The sequence below is a fragment of the Nomascus leucogenys genome, chromosome 3 (genome assembly GCF_006542625.1).
Source record: "Nomascus leucogenys isolate Asia chromosome 3, Asia_NLE_v1, whole genome shotgun sequence".
Lineage (NCBI taxonomy): Eukaryota > Metazoa > Chordata > Mammalia > Primates > Hylobatidae > Nomascus > Nomascus leucogenys.
Window position 1 is genome coordinate 40,541,905 of NC_044383.1, and position 18,898 is coordinate 40,560,802.

Consider the following 18,898-nt stretch of genomic DNA (forward strand, 5'->3'; position numbering starts at 1 on the left):
TCAGTCTTGTAAATAAACAGTAGGACATGGTCTCAACAGGTGTATTTATTAGTTAACACATATACCTGAAGTTCAAAGATGTAGATCAAACATGAACAAAAACAAAAATCTCCCCAGATTACCCAAAAGCAATTTTACAATTACTTATTAAAGGATAAAGTCAGGCATATGATAATGAAAATTGGTATTAAGTTTTATAAATGGGTTTCTTCCAATAGTCAAGTAAAGTAATTCCACCTTAAATCCTTTTGGGAAGTAAGCAAAGTATGGATGATATAAAAATGAAAAGGCAAAATCATGTGCCTGAGTTCTACCTCATCATGATTTGTAAGATTATCTGAAATTAGTATCCCAAGTTTTTTTTTCACCAAGGATTCAAAAATACCCTTCATAACTAATCTTATAACATAAAGTGGGTGTATGCCAACATTTGTAAGTGAGTTGTACGTTTCACTTCCTCAGCATTCCCTGTGTGTGTCCAGCAAACAAAAAGATCAGCTTAAGGAAAGAAGTGTTACATGGGTGGTCCCATTTATATGCTCAAAATAGTTGAATCACTTCAGAATCACTGAGGAATTCATTTGTGTCAACCCATTTAGCTTGCTGACAGTTTCCCATCCTACAGACTCATTCTCCATCCATGCCCAAGGAACTTGGGGTCTCAGACCTGTTGAGATCACTTTGTACAAATGACACAATGAATCTAGGCAGACTTAAAACTATTCTATGAAACTCTTGAAGTGACTTTTTGCCTTTTTAAAAGTGAACCCACAGTGCCAGGTCATTTTTTCCTTGAATCTGATTTAGCTTTCTTTGTTTTGGGTCTTTTGGGTTTTGCTTTTGAAGCACCTCAAGGGCAGTGACCCAGGACAGAAGATAAATAAAGTTAAGCTAACCTCAAGAGAAAAGCAACTGGGGATACCAGGTTTGCTTTTGTAAACGTGAACAGTAACCTGGGGGCTCAGGGTCAACCTCAGTCCCCCAAGTTCCCTTTTCCAAACACTAAATCCACCTGGGACCTCAGAGTTGCTTTGCGGATTCCAAAAGTAAACCAGGAGATCATTTTTCCTTTGCCTCCAAAAAACAAAGCTGAGACCAGGGTTCCTAGAGTGCTCCAGAGATTTAAACAACAAAAGTCCTAAACCCTAGTACTGCTTCAAGGAAGAAATACTTGTCCTTCAAACAAATCCTGAGTAATTCGCCACTGGGAATTCAAGAAAAATGGGTCTTACTAAATTAGCTACATTGGAAAAAACTACAAGTCCTTTTTCGAAATATATTGTGAGGTCAAATGATGAGCTCTATATGATTTTTAAAGCACCTGGATTTTCCTTCCCTTCCAGCCATCTAAAAACACCACATTTGGAAAACTCCACATGTAGCACAGAATTTTAAGCAGCAGTCAGAAGGAGCATAGGCAAAAACTACAATACAAAAAAGCAAAACAGTATTGTGCCTCCAGCCACCTCACTTTTTTGCCTTCAGGTGTTAACTGCCTTCATGCTGCCTTCTGGATCTGATGCACCCTCACCCAAGCCTGCCCTCTTCCAATGTCCCATCTGCTAGACTTGCTCTCAGCCAGTCCTTTCACTCCCACCTCTGTGAGGACTAGGAGTGAGTTCTGAGCACTTCATGCCGCAGAAGCTGCTTAAAGGAATTAGTCTCTTCAAGGCACTTCACTCAGGTGAACTGTACATGCAAAGGTAGAATGTTCTTAAAATATTTTTTCTATGCTAAGCTAATGTAGTAGTCCTAGATAACCTCTAGGTGAGTTTGGAATTTGAAGAAAAAAAAAAAAAAGGCATACAGTAAAATTTACATAATCGGATTTACACACATCCATATTTGCTTTGAGTTTTTTTTCTTTTTGGTCACTACCATGGCTAAAATAGCATATAGATACATACATTTGAATTTATGTGGTTAATTTATTAAATTAATTTTATCAAATACATAGTTAATAATCAAATGGAGCATATCATGAAACCAACAGTTCACTGCCGTACTCAGAAGTAACCATGTTTAACTCCTTATTTATTTATTCGTTTTTTGTGTTTTCTGTTGCTGTTGTTTTGAGACAGAGTCTCGCTCTGTCACCCAGACTGGAGTGCAGTGGCACAATCTCGGCTCACTGCAACCTCCTCCTCCCAGGTTCAAGCAATTTTTTTTTTTTGAGACGGAGTCTCACTCTGTTGCCCAGGTTGGAGTGCAGTGGCGTGATCTCGGCTCACTGCAACCTCCACCTCCCAGGTTCAAGCAATTCTCCTGCCTCAGCCTCCTGAGTAGCTGGCATTACAGGTGCACGCCACCACGCCCGGATAATTTTTTGTATTTTCAGTTAGAGACGGGGTTTCACCATGTTGGTCAGGCTGGTCTCGAACTCCTGACCTCGTGATCCACCCATCTTGGCCTCCCAAAGTGCTGGGATTACAGGCGTGAGCCACCACGCCTGGCCTCAGGTTCAAGCAATTCTTGTGCCTCAACTTCCCAAGCAGCTGGGACTACAGGCACATACCACCACGCCCGGCTAATTTTTGTGTTTTTTGTAGAGACGGAGTTTCACCATGTTGCTGAGGCTGGTCTCAAACTCCTGGCCTCAAGTGATCCACCCGCCTCGGCCTCCCAAAATGCTGGGATTACAGGTGTGAGCCACTGCGTCTGGCCTTTAACTCCTCTTTTAGTTCTAGTGATTATCTCACTATCCCTAATAGGCTTATTTTTCTAATTTTGAGTTGATTATTTTACAGCTATCACATATGAGAATTTACCTTACTTTATACCAGCTCTCTTCTTGGGTAGCTATCTTACCATTTTTGTCTATTTTTGTTTTTATAACTTTAAAACAATTAAACCTCTATTTCTTGTTATGTAACTTTTAAAGTTTTTTTTTTTTTTAAAACATCTTTGAGATGTACCATACAGTTTACTCATTTAAAGGGCACAAATCAATGGTTTTGACTCTATTCACAGAATTGTGCAACCATCTCAATCAATTTTAGAGCCCCTGAAAGAAACCCCATAGCCATTAGTAATCACTCCCCAAATGGGAATCAAATAACATGTGGTCTTCTGGCCTGCCATGGTGGCTCACACCTGTAATCCTAGCACTTCGAGAAGCCAAGGCTTCAGACTAGGAGTTTGAGACCAGCCTGGGCAACATGGTGAGACCCTGTCTCGACATACAATTAAAAAATTAGCTGGCTGTGGTGGTGCACACCTGTAGTCCTAGCTACTTGGGAGGCTGAGGTGGGAGGCTAGCTTGAGTCCAGAAGGTGGAGGCTGCAGTGAGCAATGAACTGTACTCCAGGATGGGCAGCAGAGCAAGACCCTGCTTCTATTTAAAACAAAACAACATAAAACAAAATAAACAAAACAAAAAGACCTACCTGGTCTTTTGTAACTGGCTTCTTTCACTTAAGCATAATGTTTTCAAGGTTCATCATGTTGTAGCATGCATTATTACTCCATTCCTTTTTATTGACAAATAATAATACATTGTATGGATATACTACACCTTGTTTATCCAATCATCAGTTGATGGACATTTATCTTTTTTGGCTATTAAAAATAATGCTGCTGGGCCAGGCGTGGTGGCTCATGCCTGTAATCCCAGCACTTTAGGAGGCCAAGGAGGGTGGATCATGAGGTCAGGAGATTGAGACCATCCTGGCTAATACAGTGAAACCCCGTCTCTACTAAAAAATATATATAAAAAATTAGCTGGGTGTGGTGGCGGGCACCTGTAGTCCCAGCTACTTGGGAGGCTGAGGCAGGAGAATGGCATGAACCCAGGAGGCGGAGCTTGCAGTGAGCCAAGATCGCACCACTGTACTCCAGCCTGGGCAACAGAGCGAGACTGCGTCTCAAAAAAAAAAAAAAAAAAATGCTGCTATTAACATTTATGTACAAGGTTTTTGAAAACCTGTTTCCATTTCTCTTGGCTATATATCTAGGAGTAGAATTTGTTATATAAACTTTTAATAGGATCTTCTGACTTTCCATTTAGTAGTATAAGAACATTAGCACCTTATGTAGTTGAGTTTTAAAATAATTCTTTTGGCAATTGGGATAAAATATTTATATTATGTATTTAAACTCAAATAACAAATAGATATTTGGTTAAAGTTTCCTGCAAGTTTTTTATAAATGCAAAAAGATGTTAATAAATTCTTTTTTTTTTTTTTTTTTTTTTGAGATGGAGTCTCACTCTGTTGCCCAGGCTGGAGTTCAGTGGCACGATCTTGGCTCACTGCAACCTCTGCCTGCTGGGCTCAAGTGATTCTCCTGCCTCAGCCTCCCAAGTAGCTGGGATTACAGGTGTGTGACACCACCCCAGTTAATTTTTGTATTTTTATTAGAGATGAGGTTTCACCAAAGTGCTGGGATTACAGGCGTGAGCCACTGCACCCAGCCAATGTTAATAAATTCTTATCAATTTTTTTATTTCCTATTTTTGAAAAATAATAAAAAACCTACAATTACCCAATAGAAGAAAGAACCTGTCATATAATTTCCTCAAGTAGATTCACTTCAAATAGTTGAATGTGACTTAGATTTTTTATTATTATACTTTAAGTTCTAGGGTACATGTGCACAATGTGCAGGTTTGTTACATACGTATACATGTGCCATGTTGGTGTGCCGCACCCGTTAACTCATCATTTACATTAGGTATATCTCCTAATGCTATCCCTCCATGCACACACAGAAACACACAGGCATGGCTTGCTTTTCTTGAGGGTACTGAACATAAGAGTTCAGCTTCATGTAGGTCATACATGAACTAGCAGTACTTTACCTAATTACTGAAACCAAAAATCTGGATTTAGTTTGCTTTGTGTCTTCTCTCTCACAATTTTTTTTTTTTTTTTTTTGGTTTGTTTGTTTTTTGAGATGGAGTCTTGCTCTGTCCACCAGGCTGGAGTGCAGTGGCGTGATCTTGGCTCACTGCAACCTCCACCTCCCAGGTTCAAGCAATTTTCCTGCTTCAGCCTCCTGAGTAGCTGGGATTACAGGAATGCGCCACCACACCCGGCTAATCTTTGTATTTTTAGTAAAGACAGGGGTTTCACTAAGTTGGTCAAGCTGGTCTCAAACTCCTGACCTCGTGATCCACCTGCCTCGGCCTCCCAAAATGCTGGGATTATAGGCGTCAGCCACCGCGCCTGGCCTCTCACAATTCTTCCATCTAATTTATTGACAAATAGTACCAATTTAACTTCCTAAATATTTCCAGTATTTACTTTCTTCCACCTTCTTCTTTTCCTTTTGTTTTGTTTTGTTTGAGACATAGCCTCACTCTGATGCCCAGGCTGGAGTGCAGTGGTGCAATCTTACCTCACTGAAACCTCTGCCTCCTGGGTTCAAGTGATTCTTGTGCTTCAGCCTCCCGAGTAGCTAGGATTACAGGCACATGCCCCCATGCCCAGCTAATTTTTGCATTTTTAGTAGAGACAACGTTTTACATATTGGCCAGGCTGGTCTCGAACTCTGGGGCTCAAGTGATCCACCTTCCTTGTCCTCCCAAAGTGCTGGGATTACAGGCGTGAGCCACCGTGCCTGGCCCTCTCCCAGCTTTCCATCCCTACTATTACTATGCCTGTCCTAGTTCAGACATCATAGTCTCTCCCCTGAGGCCTTTGGTCTTGCCTATTCCGTTTGCCTTTCTCTTCCAATATTCCAGATTAGCCAACCTCCACACTGCTGCCAGAGAGATCCAGCTAAAACACAAATTTGATTACACCATTCCCTTGTTTAAAACCTTTGATGGCTCCCCATTTCCTATAAGATAAAGTTCAAGTTCCTTAACATGACATGCAAAGCTCTCTTGCACCTTATCCAGGTCAACATTTTGGCTTCTGCCTTCATGTAATGCAGGCTCCTAAATGAGGAACTACTCTTAGTTCTCTTAGAAACCATCACTGGGCCAGGCGCGGTGGCTCACACCTGTAATCCCAGCACTTTGGGAGGCTGAGGTGGGCGGACCACCTGAGGTCAGGAGTTCGAGACCAGCCTGGCCAACATGGTGAAACCCCCTCTCTACTTAAAAATACTGAATTAGTCAGGCGTGGTGGTGGGCGCCTGTAATCCCAGCTACTTGGGAGGCTGAGGCAGGAGAATTGCTTGAACCCAGGAGGCAGAGGTTGCAGTGAGCCGAGATCATGCCATTGCACTCCAGTCTGGGCCACAAGAACAAAGCTCGGTCTCAAAAAAAAAAAAAAAGAAACCATGACTACCCTAGGACACTCCTCATTCCTCAGCTCTTCCGTATGGAGTCTCCTTTCCCTCCTTCTTCACCCAGGTAGCTCTTACTTAGTCCATAACACCTAAGTCTAAATCAGTCTCCCAGGAAGCCTCTCCAGACCACGTTGGTTGGGTTAGCTGTCACTCTTTTGTGTCCTCATACTACCCTCCACATATCTGTATCATAGTGTTTTTCACAGTATATTGACATTAGAGGTTAGTTTGTTTATCCACCAAAGAATCAAATATCAATAATTCCATTTTTAGTCTGGGTGAATCAGCTATCCCAGCACTTGTCTCCTTCCAATATCTCAACAGTTGAAGTGCCTTTTTCCTCCTTCTAATAATGTACTTTGTAAGTGCCACAAAGCTAGTGACTTGTTTTGCTTAGTATCGGTATCTTCACATTTAGCCCGGTAACTGGCATATACTAGGCATCAACTAAATATTTGTTGGGATTCACTGCATATGTTACCTTTTGATACATAATTTCATAAGTCTACACTGAACCCATATCATATATACTGATAATAGGGCTATGTTATCATTTACTTGACATGTAAACTACTAGTAATTAAGACATTTCTGAATTTTAGTAATGTTTTATAATTATTCTGAAAGCCAGACTAGGCTATTTATTGATTGATTTAATTTGTGCCATAGGATGTACTAAAATATTTCACAACCAAAGTTCTGCTCCTTTTGTAAACTAGTGATGCCACCAACAAACATGTTAAATAAACATTCCCAGGTCATACATTTAATTTTCTGTACAGATCCACTACATTATCTGCTACATTTGCATAACAAGTAGTTATGTAATGACTTCACCAATGAAGCTCAAAGACCTCTAATACTAAGAAAATCAAACTCATGATGAAAGGTGTTCAATAGACTTTCAGTTCTCTCTGATGAGTCACTTTGCTCCACTGAAGCTACGAAGAAATAAGATCTGCTTGTATGAATTGACTTTGGAAGAACTTGAGCAACAAAGGAAGACAATATGAATTAGCCAATGAAAAAACTGTATGCCAACATGTCTATACTCCAGGATATGGCAGTTGCTTGAATGAAGGAAGCCAGACCAGGCTGGGATTTCCGCAGTACAATTGTTAAGAAAACCACGAGGGAAGAGAATAACTAGTTTTTCTAAATTCAAAAGAATCTAAGTGGTTCTTCTCCCCTCCTGCCCCACCTCAATGGTTATGACTTAAAATAAGGCAAATGAACACTTGGAGAATCCAACAGCTAGATTAATTTAGTCTTCAATATAAGTAGACACATATGTTTTACCCTAAAATTTTAGGAAGTCAAATAATACTTATAATTTGCTATTAGTTATAAACAATGACTCTGGCTTTTCTTTAAGGCTTAACTAAAATTAAAACTAAATACTTGGCTGGGCACAGTGGCTCACACCTGTAATCCCAGCACTTTAGGAGGCTGAGGTGGCAGATCACTTGAGGCCAGAAGTTTGAAATTAGCCTGGCCAACATGGCAAAACCCCCTCTCTTCTAAAAATACAATAATTAGCTGGGCGTGGTGGCAGATACCTGTAGTCCCAGCTACTCAGGAGGCTGAGGCAGGAGAATCGCTTGAACCCGGGAGGTGGAGGTTGCAGTGAGCCGAGATTGCACCACTGCACTCCAGCCTGGACAAAAGAATGAGACAGTGTCTCCAAAAACAGAAACAAACAAATAAAAAATCCCCAAAAACTAAATATTTAAGTCCCCAGAGGCACCTTATTCTCTTATTTAAAATGGAACTCAAGCCATTCAGGATAACTGAAAGAAACCAAGCTCATTAAATCCCAATTGCCTCATGAGGAAAAGGGAGATCATTTCTATGGCAATAAATTAGTGGAAACAAAAATAGACTCCAATTTTGGCAATAAATCTTTAGTGAAGTGATGACCTGAATTTCAGACTCAAATCTCATTTCTTATGCTTTATTGAGATAAGGCCTCAGTTTATATACTGAGGCCCAGAGTATAAATACAGACCCATTACCATTTTGCCTTGGAATCCTGAAGGGATGCAAAGTTGGATTACTATACTTAGCCTGATGGAAATAGGGAAACTAAGGATCTTTGTAGTCTCTGTTAAAGACCATATTATAATATCTTGGTTAGTATTTGTATTTAGGAGACTTTACAACCTTACTCATTTCTTTCAAATCTTATATTTTATAATCTTTACTCAAACAATTAAAAAAGATGTGCATTTAGTTTACTTTTCTTGAATCTCAAAGGTACTTCTCTAATGCTGGATAATATATTAACCCCTAATTATCCATTTACTTCCAGACCTGATTGTATATGTAATTACCTTTTGTCACGTATAATAATTTGCGCGACAAACATGTCAGAACACTTGCTGCTTAGTCTGTTTCAACAGATAAATGTAATCTTTCCATAGCCTCAAGGCACAATTAAACATGAAGAAAAAAGGCAGTTATCAAACTACGCTGAAGCTGATTCACTAAGGCAGAAGTTCACAGCATGTAGTCAGGGCTTACTTTGGGGCCTGATGCTTGCTTGAATGCTTAGTTAGTAACAGATTTCTGAGACAACGAAACAGAGACAACACTGTAACATTCTGACCAGTGCAGGTAGCCACATGAACTTCAAAATGGGCAACAGATGAACTTTAAGATGCAGCTTAGTTAAGAAGCAGCTACTGGTAAACAGCTATTGAAGTCACACCTTCACTACAGGTTATTGGATAAAATTAAAAAAGAGAAACTAAATAAGAACAGCAGTTGAAGGACTTATTTTCTTGGGAAGATAAATGCAGCCACTGGAATTAAATGGATTGTGATCTAAGTCCTGCAATGCTTGCATGATGTGAATCTGCACTGTGAGAGTACAAAAAGAAATCCCTACCTGACCTCCGGATAACCTAAAAACAGGAAATTAGGACATTTCTAAGCAAAATAGGCTGTTATCCTGTTAAGACAATTGTTTCCATTGACACTTTGCATAAACATCTTACACTAGGCCATCAGAAAAAACTCAAGCCATGGCGTCTCTTCTTCGTAATACATAAAAACAGTGCCTGGCCCAGTGCCCTCAACACAGTTGAGGAGGTAAAGTTTGTTGATGATAATTAAGAGGATAACAAAGAAGAGAAAGAGAAATAACAAACAGGTAAGAAAACTGGAAGTATTCTTTAAGTATTTACAGATTGGTTGAAAGTAAATTCATAAAATATTAAAAATACAACTTAATTCCTGGTAAGAATCTGGGGTAATTAAGAGAGTATGCAATGACTTTAGGGAAAGCTCAATAGGCAATACAACTTAACATGAGTCAGCATTTTAAAAGAATAATTGTAGCCGGGCGCGGTGGCTCACGCCCGTAATCCCAGCACTTTGGGAGGCCGAGGCGGGTGGCTCACGAGGTCAGAAGTTCAAGACCAGCCTGGCCAAGATGGTGAAACCCCGTCTCTACTAAAAATACAAAAAATTAGCTGGCTGTGGTGGCGGGAGCCTGTAATCCCAGCTTCTCAGGAGGCTGAGGCAGAGAATTGCTTAAACCCAGGAGGCGGAGGTTGCAGTGAGCCAAGACTGCACCACTGCACTCCAGCCTGGGTGACTCCATCTCAAAAAAATAATAATAATAATAATAATTGTAAAATATCTGATCTTTGATTATGGTGCTTCAGAATGTTAGACATCAGCACCATCTGGCTGGAAAAAATCAAGCTCTTCCTTTGTATCACTTAATACCGTGGATATTATTTGGCTATCCAATTATACTTCACTTAAATAAGAAAATACTTAAGAGCTAATACTTCTTATGACGTTATCTTAGTCTGTTTGGGTTACCGTAACAAAGTACCACAGATTGAGTGGCTTACAAACAATACAAATGTATTTCTCACAGTTCTGGTAGCATACTATAGCAGGTACCAGTAGCGTTTACATCTATGCCCTACTAAATTTCCTCCCAACCCAGGTTTTTAAAAATCAAGCTACTTCCATTTTGAATGAATCATTTAAGGGAGTTACAAACTCGGAGTCCCAAATTTCTCTTCTGTAAAAGAGATTGTGTTCACATGTGACAAGCACTATATTTGACACTAGTGATGAAAAGACGGTAATGGCCCAGTCTTTGGATTTAAGAAGTTCATAAGTATAAAGGGAAAGATATTCACACAAACATAATTACAAACTAACATGCTGATTACAAAGATGGACATATGTATAGGCTATTATCACAGCATTAATTATTGCTTAGGGGGTGGAAAGTAGAACTAAGGAGCTGTCTTAGATGATACCCAAATTGAGTCTTAAGAAGGAGTTAATCAACGGAGGGGTCGTGGTATTTCAAGCAGATGGAACAGTGTGAGGAAAGACACAAGGACAAGAAACAGTTATGCTTATGGGGAAATGCCACGTACTTTAGTGCTGCTAAACTGAAATATGAGTAAGGGGGCAATACAAGACAGGCTGGAGAAGGGATCAGGGGCTGAATCATAAAAGGATATATATGCCTTGTTCAGGAACTTTGGGTAGCCATTGAAAGGTTCTAAACAAGGAAGCTGGCCAGGCGCAGTGGCTCAGGCCTGTAATCCCAGCAGTTTGAGAGGCTGAAGCGGGTGGATCACTTGAGGTCAGGAGTTCAAGACCAGCCTGGCCAACATAGTAAAACCCTCTCTCTACAAAAATACCAAAATTAGCTGGGCTTGGTGGCATGTGCCTGAAGTCCCAGCCACTCAGGAGGCTGAGGCAGAAGAATCACTTGAACCCAGGAGGCGGAGGTTGCAGTGGGCCGAGATCACACCACTGCACTCCAGCCTGGGAGATAGAGCAAGACTCCATCTCATAAATAAATAAATAATGCCAGGCACGGTGGCTCACGCCTGTAATCCTAGCACTTTGGGAGGCCGAGGCAGATGGATCACTTGAGGTCCAAGAGTTCAAAACCAACCTGGCCAACGTGGTGAGACCCTGTCTCTACTAAAAATACAAAAAAATTAGCCAGGCATGGTGGTAGGCACCTGTAACCCCAGCTACTTGGGAGGCTGAGGCAGGAGAATTGCTTGAATTCTGAGGTAGAGGTTGCAGTGAGCCAAGACCATGCCACTGCATTCCAGCCTGGGCAACAGAGTGAGACTCCATCTCACATAAATAAATAAATAAACAAACAAACAAGGGAGCCGACATGGTCAGATTCACCACTTCGGTTCTGTAGTAAATGCACTTAAGGCAGAAAAAATAATTGGGAGACTGTTGTAACAATCTTAAAATACATTGGGACAGACAGGTATATAGTTGGGATAGAGAGAAAATGATGAATAGGTGGTAGGCAAGTAGTTAACATGGAGAGAAGAGGATGAGTTTGAGAAATACTTAGGAGAAAAAAACCCCTAGGACATGGTGATTATCTAGGACATGGCAGAGCAGTTCTACCAGTCAAAACAGACAACATGAAAAAGGGATGTGATTTGAGAATAAGGGAAGACAACAAGTCAACAGCATTGGTGACACAGCACGTGAGACACACACCTAAGTCAAATGGTTTGCCAAGCAACTGGATATGTATCTAAGGCATACTGCCAGAGATCTGATGAGAGCGGGTCAGCTTACCTAGGTCAGGAGTATAGGGAGCAGTGTTCTAAGGACAGAAACCTCGGGGAAACCAACATTTAGGGGGCAGAAAAGGAGACCACAAAAAAGAAAGAGGAAGGATGTTAAGGGAGTACAGACTCAGAAGACGAGAGAATTTTAAAGAGAACATGATCCACATTACCAAATGCAGCAGAAAGAACCAGTAGGATATGGGCTGAAAATGTCTACTGGCCTTCCCTGGTGACCTAAGTGAATACTATTTCAGCAGTGTGGCAAAGCAGACAGGAATGGATTGAGAAATGAATGAGAGATGTGGAAATAAGAATAATCAATTATAAACCATTCTTTTAAGGATGCAAATGAGGGAAGAGAAATTGGAAATAGCTAAAATGTTTTTAGGCTAAGAAAAGGATAAAGCAGGACGGGTGCAGTGGCTCACGCCTGTAATCCCAGCACTTTGGGAGGCCAAGGCGGGTGGATCACGAGGTCAGGTGATCAAGACCATCCTGGCTAACACAGTGAAACCCCGCCTCTACTAAAAATACAAAAAATTAGCCGGGGTGGTGGCAGGCGCCTGTAGTCCCAGCTACTTGGGAGGCTGAGGCAGGAGGATGGCATGAACCTGGGAGGTGGAGCTTGCAGTGAGCCAAGATCGTGCCACTGCACTCCAGCCTGGATGACGAGCGAGACTCTGTCTCAAAAAAAAAGAAAAGGATTAAGCAGAGGAAAGGCAGATGAATAATGAAACAAAATGAAACAAAATCCCATACAAAAGATAGGGTCAAGGGCATAGGAAGATGACAGCCTCATTAAAATGGCTTCCTAACACCTGAGAATGAAGGACAGGAAGAATGGGTGTGGATATAGATAAGCTGACTATAAAAGCAACAGTGAGAGGTTGATGGTGATAGAGATGGAAGATAAGAGGCTCAGAGGGGCTGGAGCTTTCAATCAAGAGTGGAGGAACAACAGTCTACAAATAGAAATGAGGAACCAGGGGAACACCAATCTCATTCACACTGTGCAGCTGTGAAAGAATGCATCCTGCCACTAGAGAGAGCTGCAGGGTTAGCAGTATCCTCCGAATTCTATGAAAAGGAGGTGAAGAAAGCATTCTGCCACACAGTTGAAGCAGTAGGGCCACTTACATTGCAATGAGGGTTTTCAGGTGGCATAGAATAAGTGGGCCAGAAGTGAAAAGATGAGTAGACAAAACAAGGAGAGAATGAAACAGGAAAAAGGTTGGAAGGTGAGAAGGAGTAGAGTAAGGAAGTAGAAACTACTTAATTTCATTGAATAATCAAATTTTATTTTAATCTCCTCGGATGAAGGATGTATGACTGGGAAGTAACAGAAACAGCAGTGTCTGACCAAGTCTCAGAGAGAAATGGTGGAGGCTGCCCTGAGATTTTCAAAACGGAAGAGAAGCCTCTATTTGGATGGGGTGAAATTCCAGATATCTGGAGCAGCAGCAAGGGCACTTGCTGGGGAGAGCTTCTAAGAGGTCTGGAGCCGGGGTTAAATTTTTGGAAGTCCCTTCCAATCCTCAAGTCCTAGGATTTTATGACCATGAAAATCACTGAATCACAATCTGAAGGTAATCGGTAGATGTTCTGACATTTATGAAAACACAAACGGGTTCAAAGAAAAGGAGAGAAATATACATTGCAAAATACTCTAGGGACTAAACAGTGACTTAACTATGAGTACTAAGCACTGCAATGCATATCTAAGAGGAAGTTTAGAGAATAATGCTATAAATGGTAGTCTCAAATAAAAAAAATACCTTCAGCAATATCAGCCTTTTGGTGTATATTGGTAAAAATTTTCATGACAACTATTATCCACTTGGCTCTGAAGAGGTCACTATTGACCTTTTGGTCTCCCAAAGTGCTGGGATTACAGGCATGAGCCACCATGACTGGCCTTTTTTAATAGATGGCGCATATATATATGGAAGAATACATCCCTTTGAAGTGCTAGCTAAGTGTTGGCAGTGTTGAGTTCTCTGCACCATCTAAATTAGAAGATAGGTGGCTCTATGGGCCATTGATAACTTCCTAAAGTGCGGAGTGTGTACATATACTTACTTTTCCTTTGTATGTTTGTTTTCACTTTCTAATCAAATTTTGAGTTCTTCTAGGGTAGAGGTAAAAGCTCTTCTCCCTTTAGGGTACTCAAAGCTTGTTGAACTGAGCTAAATTATATTTCACAGAACACTTTAAGAAGCAAAAGTTTAAGAATTGTGTCTCTTCTGGGACAAAACAACCACGAAGGAAAAACAGAGATTATACATGAAAAAGCTTCTAATTTAAACCACTGGAAAGCTCAATATTGTTGAATCAATATTGCTTGAGTCTAGAACTCGGTCATATATATATACATCTCATTCAAGTAGAGTGCTGGCTGTTCTCTATAAAAGTAGAAGTTGAGTTTCGGGAAATTACGTGTCATGTTCAAATTTATATGTAAAATAGGATTAGAAGATAATTTCTTCAATTTATAAATTAACTGCTTAAACAATTAGACTAGGATGGCTTAATTTACACAAACTTTTCCTTTTATTTGTATGTGTAGCCAATCTGCTTTCAAAAAGAATGCTTAGTAGGATTTTTTTAGAACTCTGTTGTCAGATTCACACTTGATATGGCAAATACAGTATAGGTTGTCTAGGGAATATTATTTTATGTAGCAAAAAGATCATAACTGAAAATAGGAATTGTGGTTATAATATTCACTAGTATGTAAAACAAACAGTGCATTTATTGTTTTTCTAACAAAGCATTTAAATATTTAAACTTCTCATAACTATCCACCAAACTGAAAGAAACCTGTAAGAAGAAAAAAAAATTTCCAGTCAACAAAAAAAATTTATTAGAGAAAAATATTTCTTTTTTTTTTTTGGAGACGGAGTCTCGCTCTGTCACCCAGGCTGGAGTGCAGTGGCGCGATCTCAGATCTCACTGCAAGCTCCACCTCCCGGGTTCACGCCATTCTCCTGCCTCCACCTCCCAAGCAGCTGGGACTACAGGCGCCCGCCACCGCGCCCGGCTAATTTTTTTGTATTTTTAGTAGAGACGGGGTTTCACCATGGTCTCGATCTCCTGACCTCGTGATCCGCCTGCCTTGGCCTCCCAAAGTGCTGGGATCACAGGTGTGAGCCACCGCACCCAGCCCGAGAAAAATATTTCTTAAAAATGAGTAATAGCCAGGTGCGGTGGCTCACGCCTGTAATCCCAGCACTTTGGGAGGCTAAGGCAGGCGGATCACCTGATGTCAGGAGTTTGAGACCAGCCTGGCCAAAATGGCAAAACCCTGCCTCTACTAAACATAGAAAAACTAGCTGGGTGTGGTGGCACGTGCCTGTAATCCCAGCTACTCAGGAGGCTGAGGCAGGAGAATCGCTTGAACCTGGGAGGCAAAGGTTGCAGTGAACTAAGATCACACCACTACGCTTCAGCCTAGGCAACAAGAGAGAAACTCCATTTAAAAAAAAAAAAGGAGAATAATAGGGCCGGATGTAGTGGCCCTATTAATCCCCGCACATTGGGTGGCTGAGGTGGATCACTTGAGGCCAGGAGTTTCAGACCAATCTGGGCAACATGGCAAGACTCTGCCTCTACAAAAAATACAAAAATTAGCTGGGTGTGGTGGCATGCACCTGTAGTCCCAGCTACTCCGGAGGCTGAGGTGGATCACCTGAGCCTGGGGAGGTTGAGGCTGCAATGAGCCATGATCACACCACTGCACTCCAGCCTGGGCGACAGAGAGGGACCCTGTCACCAAAAAAAAAGAAAAAAAAAAGTAGAAGAAGAATAGGAAGTTTGGCAAAAATGTGAATTAATTTTGAGAGAAAAGATATAGCTCCTTGTTGAGTAATGCCAATGTTAATAGTTAATCATTAGTTTACTGCATATATGATATTTATCAAAGGCCAGAATATCACTACCCTCCATAGTTGACAGACTGTTCTAAAAATTTTAACCTATCCCTTTCAGTGAAAAAAACAGCAGGAATATTGATGATTGAAAACAGGTAAATCTGGGACTGCCTCTTTTTACATTATGCACAGTCTGTGGAAACAAAGATTTAATCCTTGTGTAACTCACTGAAAATTTACCTTAAAACTTATCATATTACAATAATGCTTATATTGTAAATAAGAAATATGCCATATTTGCCCAACTGCAAACTTGAAGGACGTAACTTTTTCCATAAATCTGTTAACTTTATTTATTGTCATATTGCCAAGTTATGTATCTCTTTTAAAAATAATTCTGATTTATATACTTTTTTGGAGAGCTTTTTCAGCAGTACCCAGTAATTCCACTTCTAAAGGCCTACAGAAATACTTAACACAAGTGCTCAATATATATGTATAAATATATTAATGGCAGCTTCATTTATAGATAGAAAAAACTAAAGAATCCATAATATCCAACAAATGAGGACTTGTTTAATAAATTATGGTATATGTAAACTATAGACAGTACAAAGAAATTAAAAAGAATGAAACATCCATATTTACCAATATGAAAGCATATGCTGCATGAAAAATGTGAATTATAACATACCTCCCCCAAAAAGGAAATAACTACATGTGTGCATGTAAGTATCTGCATGTATATATGTTCGAATGTACACTACAAAGGTCTGGAGGGAAATAAACCAATAACTGTGAGAGACTGAAGAGGAGGGGAAAATAAGAGCTTTCTCCTTTTTTTTTTTTTTTTTTTTTGAGATGGAGTTTCGCTCTTGTTGCCCAGGCTGGAGTGCAATGGTGTGATCTCAGCTCACTGCAACCTCCACCTCCCAGGCTCAAGCGATTCTCCTGCCTCAGCCTCCCGAGCAGCTGGGATTACAGGCATGCGCCATCATGCCTAATTTTTTGTATTTTTAGTAGAGATGGGGTTTCTCCATGTTGGTCAGGCTGGTCTCGAACTCCCGACCTTCAGTGATCTGCCCACCTCGGCCTCCCAAAGTGCTGGGATTACAGGTGTGAGCCACCACACCTGGCCTGAGAGCTTTCTTTTTATGTTTGATTTTAGTTTTAACAGTGAACATGCACTATCTATTTCCTGTGTTTTTGTTTTTGTTTTTCTGGAGACAGAGTCTTGATCTGTCATCCAGGCTGGAATGCAGTGGCAAGATCTCGGCTCACTGCAACCTCCACAGGCCAGGTTCAAGCAATTCTCATGTCTCAACCTCCCAACTAGCGGGGATTACAAGCGTGTGCCAATGCACGCGTCTAATTTTTGTATTTTTAGTAGAGACGGGGTTTTGCCATGTTGGCCAAGCTGGTCTAGAGCTCCTGGCCTCAAGTGATCTGCCCACCTCAACCTCCCTAAGTGCTGGGATGACAGGCGTGAGCCACCACACCAGGCCCCAATTTCCTGGTTTTGACAAATACTATAGCTATGTAAAACGTTAGCACTGGGGGAAGTGTACAAGGGACCTCTCTAAACTATATTTGTAACTTTTTGTGAGTGTGCAATTATAGTACTTTTAAGAAAATTTAAAAACAGTGAGCATAAACAATTTTTGTAATTATCACAGTGTTTCTGGTTTTTGAAAAATCATTTTACAGGGTAATTTTCCAAACTACAAAACAGCTCTAACATTTACTCTTAAAATAATCATAAAACTGTGAGTTCAAAGTTCATATCGATAGCTGAAGGCATAAGCACCTATCACCTACATATTTAAGCACATAAACTATAAACTTCCGGAATTATGACACTGGAGCAAAAAGAAGAAAAAAGCAAAAGTCATTTAGGTTCAGACTAATCCTTTATAATCTAAGCTTTCCCAAAAGGGCAGCATACTTTTCTAATATCTGGACCTTAAGGTAAACTTTGTGAGATGTCTGGTCTTGTTATATTCAGAAGTAAACCCAAATGTATCTTCCTTTAATTCTTTGGCACGTCAAATGAATTTAGGATTGTCTGAGGAAAAAATGCTTGCTGGAGGAGCTGTGTGAACAAGCTTGTTGTCCTGCTACTATATCTAGTCAAGCATTCAGATACTACAACTTTGGCAAATCCCATTAATACTTTAAGAAGTCACGACTTTAAAACTTCTAAAGAAAGTTCCTGTGAAGTAGTCACAGGGGCAAGTTTAAGCAGGCAGGGTGTGTATACAATATAGTAACAAAATAATGCAAACAAAAGAAGATTTGTTTAATTATAGTGGAAATAATTGTTATTTAAAAGTGCCTTCTTCCTCATCATAAAAGAATAAACTGGACCAGTGGCAAAAGAATTGTATGTTGTGATGCCTTAAGACTAGAAACAGAAGACAGAAATTTCAAAGTAAAGTCCTGGCAGACGTCCAGTCTCCATGGCAAGAATTCTGGCCACACAATTCCTTCATAAGTTTCAAGGCTTGTTCATGTCCCTTTAGACAGAACTCAAAGTTGTTCATTTTGAGTCAAATACAAGTGTATGTTTATCAGGGTTTTCCTATCTTTCTATGGTGATGTACATGGAAACTTCTTTCCTAAACCTTATAATCATTTGGGGGTATGGTAGAGAGAGATGATCAGGCCATGTATAAAAGGGTAAAAGAAAATGGGTGAGGGGCTAAGAACAAGGAGGTGGGTGCCCAGGATACTTCCCTTTTCAAGCAAGACTGGTGGAAGAAACTGTCAGCTTTTTTTTTATTTTTATTTTTATTTATTTTTTTTTATTTCCTTCACCTCCCACCTGCACCACATCCACCAGCACCACTTCTACCTCCACATCCAACTCCACCACCACCACCTTCACTTCTACTACCACCACCTCCACCACCACTGCTACATTACTACTTCCATCTCTATCTCCACAAGCACAACTACTTTATTAAGATCAGTAAATGAGCAGGCAATGAAATTTGCCATTACTACCTCCATCCCAATCTCCACAAGCACAACTACTTTATTAATTTAAGGCCATTATATGAGTAGGCAATGATTTATTCCAGTGAGGCATTTATGAGTCTGCCTACCCTCTAGTACCTTTTATGTTGCGTACCTCATCTGATCATTTATTTTTAATTTAAAATTAGTGCTTAATTTATAAAAGAATGTGACTTTCATCTT

At 40.4% G+C, this 18,898-nt stretch overlaps 1 protein-coding gene across 3 annotated transcripts in view; it reads right to left on the reverse strand.

Annotated features, from left to right (window-relative positions):
• Positions 1–18,898, reverse strand: part of EXOC6 (exocyst complex component 6) — a 217,077-nt gene that overhangs the window by 6,563 nt on the left and 191,616 nt on the right. The gene's annotated exons all lie outside the window — the stretch shown is intronic.